Source organism: Nannospalax galili, unplaced genomic scaffold (assembly GCF_000622305.1).
Source record: "Nannospalax galili isolate Female #2095 unplaced genomic scaffold, S.galili_v1.0 scaffold63, whole genome shotgun sequence".
NCBI classification, from domain to species: Eukaryota; Metazoa; Chordata; class Mammalia; order Rodentia; family Spalacidae; genus Nannospalax; species Nannospalax galili.
The window spans coordinates 9,483,729-9,487,410 of NW_008355272.1; the positions used below are offsets into that span (position 1 = coordinate 9,483,729).

At 39.9% G+C, this 3,682-nt stretch overlaps 1 pseudogene; it reads right to left on the reverse strand.

Moving 5' to 3' along the window:
* Positions 1-1,050: 1,050 nt before the first annotated feature.
* LOC103749483 lies at positions 1,051-2,229 on the reverse strand (annotated as a pseudogene).
* Positions 2,230-3,682: the final 1,453 nt, after the last annotated feature.

Genomic DNA, 3,682 nt, shown 5'->3' on the forward strand with positions numbered 1-3,682 from the left:
CTTTTCCCAAAATTATGAGTTTAAAAGAATTTCTTTGTTCTGATCCCCTCTGCTTCCATGGCCAAGTCATGAGGATCAGAAAGAAGTTCTTTCTCCAACTGTCTTTTGGTCCAAAATCTGCACATTATTTTATCATATCGATTGATTGACAACAGACTGATTGATGTGGGAGGTACAAGCATGCCATGGCAGGTGTGTGGAAGTCAGAGGAAACTTCAGGGAGTTGGTTCTCTCCTTCTGCCATTGAATTCTGAGGATTGATCCTAGGTATCAAGTTTGGCAGCAAGCACATTGGCTCTCTGAGTTATTTTGCCAGGCGTATTATATTTATTGGTGGTCAAATTTATCAACATGCCAATAAGTTAATTACCAAATTCTTAGTTTATTACCATGATTCAGAACTCTAAATATAAAGTCAGAGATATGTGGCTTAAGCTCCACTCCCTCTACTTACTAGATATGCAGCCTTGGACAATTATTTATTCTTTCGTAGCTCCATTCTCTCTATAGATAAAGAAAACAATATTATTGGTCTTGCATGGACCTGTAGATATGAAACATTAATACATAATAAGGAAGAACTTTGACTATTGTTCTATATTTTATCACTCATTTCTCTTGTGTATAATTACATGTGAATCTATATTTCACTTTGAAAAACTTCTTGTCTCTCTTTCATTTTCCCTATATTTAAGAGTAAAGAACCTTAAAGATTGCCATTTTCAAATAAACCCATTAAAAGGATCCTCTCTACAGTACCATCTAACTGTCATGACCATGGGAAAGAGGCCTCTGAATAAAAATCTTTTTGCTTTACAGTAACATCAGGAAAAAAAATTTTTATGCAGGTATGTTTCAATTTTTAATTTTTACATCCAGAGCAAACCAGATGGAACACAGCACTGATCCATGGAGCAGTAATTGAGATACTGAACTAAGATTGCACTGATATTTCCCTTACTCATTATTCAGGGTCAATAACTTTATATTCTTTGTATAATGTGCATTTTCCAGTCAACTCACCACTGAGATCCCCTCCATTGGAGAAACTCAAATCTGAGGTGTAGTGAACGTTATTGATGGTATTGAAGGAGTATGGCTCCCTAAACCCTCCACTACTGGGGGTCTGCCATGGAAACTGTGAAGGGAAATACTCAGTGTGTTAGGAGCTGAGTTGGGGCAGAGATTCCTCAGCCAAGAGCCTCTGTCTTCCTGTTGCTGGAATATTCTTGCTGAGGTAAATTGTTCAGGGCTTTTCTCCTTGGAGACCATGAAGACCATAAAGTCTACGACCCTGTCGCTGTAGAAAAATTCAGTGTCATACAAGGAAATTAGCTTGATAAAATGTTCCTTGAGGGCAATGTCAGCCCCAGCATCAAAGGTAGAAGATTGGGTATCACTGGAGATGATCTGGTTCTCAGTATAGCCCAGGATGCCCTTTAGGGGGCCCCTCAACCACCTTCTTGATGTCATTGTATTGAGCAGCTTTCTATAGGCCACAGGTCAGATCCAGAACAGATATAATGGGGTAGGAACATGGAAGGCCATGCCAGGGAGCTTCTAGTTCAGCTCTGGGATAACTTTGTCTATGGCTTTGGCAGCGCTAGTGGATTCAGGGATGATGTTCTGGGTAGCCCCATGACCATCATACCAGTTTCCCAGAGGGATAGTCCACAGTCTTCTGGGTGGTTGTGATGACATTAGCTGTGGTCATGAGTCCATAAACAATGCCAAAGTTGTCATGGATGACCTTGGCTAAGAGGGCTAAACACTTGGTGGTGCAGGAAGTGTTGCTGACAGCCTTGAGTGAATTGTCACACTTCTTATGATTTAGGCCCATCACAAACACAGGGGGGGCAGAAGGGGCAGAGATCATGACCCTTTGGCTCCACCCTCATGTGGGGCCTTGTCTCCTCTATGGTAGTGAAGACATCAGTAGACTTCACAACATATTCAGCACCAGCATCACTCACCCCACTTGATGCTGGCAGGATCTCTCTCCTGGGAGATGGAGATGGCCTTCCAATTGATGACAAGTTTCCCATTCTCACTCTTGAGTATACTATGAAACTTTCTGTGAGTGGAATCATACTGGAACATGTAGACCCTGTAGTTGAGATCAATGAAGGGGTCACTGATGGCAACAATATTTACTTTGCCAGAATTGAAGGCAGCCCTGGTAATCAGGCACCCAATATGGCCAAATCTGTTCCCTTGGACCTTCACCAATGTATTTCACGGATGAGGCTGGCACTGCAGAGATGTGGCTGTCTCTTGAAAAGGAGGAGTAAGAGAGCTTTGTCACTATTTCTTAAAACACAGAGAAGAGAGCTCAGCCCAAAATTTCAAATGAACGCAAATTTAGTAAAATACTGGTGGTCTGTACCATTTGCTAAAATATTACCATTTCCATTTTTCAGTAATATAAGAATTCATTAAGTGGAAACCTTCTTCCTCTCTGAAATTCTAAGTGTCCATATTCCCTTTCTAAGTCATAATCAAGCACAGAGACTGAGGACAGAATCATTTCTCATAGCTATCCTCCTACCCCTCCTAATAGTTCTTTTAATACTTTAAACATCAGATTACTCTGTTTAAAAAGTAATCCTTTTAAATTCCAGGTCCTTTTAATAAGATGATGTTATACAGAAGTCCCTTCTCCATGACATAACTAACATCATCATGTCTTCAGCTGAGCCTGATCACTAAATATCGTCACAATTGGGCTTGTTGACGGTTATGCTCATTCATTAAAGGAGGGCCAAGCAGTGTCACCGGACCCTTACTGGAGTATCCAGCCACTCTTCCTGGCAAACTGTATGTAATTTAACCTTAATAACACATGGCCTTCTGAATTTGGGGAAGGCTAAAGTATACAATCTGCAGAAGATTAGGAAGAGAAGGCATGACCCATGCTGGGTAAAGGCTATCCAGTGTGTGTACCCTCAGGTCATATGTATGTACACTGCAGCAACCACTCAGTAAATTCAGCAACCCCTCAGTAAGTTTATTGGTTCCTCAGTAAAACTTTAATGAAACATTGCCTTGACACTAGAACCTTAAAAGGGAATAAGCATTGTTTAGCATCCCCAGGAAAAGAAGTTTCACAACCGGTGGGAAATTTATTTGTTAATCATATTGTGTCTCATAACTATTTTAAAAAAAGAAAATGAGAATGTAAAAGATATTAAAAGGATATGGAAATGGAGATATTTTCCAAAATAGACAGAAAAAATGAGAAAGCCTAAGAAAGTGATGAAGGTCTGTTTAGGTTTGTTACACAAAAAGATGAGACAAAAGTAATATACACATAATCTTAAAATTTCTATCGTCATAGTTTAATCAACTAGTTTAAGGAACAACATATATAAATCTAGTCAATGTTTATCTGAGAATATTTGGTTCTTTACCTAAGCCTTACCTACATAGCACATGATAATTAAAAGTATCAGACTGGTGGACCTAACCTTATTGGATGTTTAACAGCCATACTTTAAGGCCTATACTAATGTGGTCAGAGGGACTTAAAGGACAGTTTTTGTCCCTTGCCCTCCAAGGTTGACCACGTTCCAGGGGACTATGGAACCTCTCTCAAAATTTCTTGTAAATGTGGTGAGTCATCTGTCCTCTTGTTCAGGGAGGACATGGAGACCCCAAGAATGGATTTGAACCAGAGTTCAGT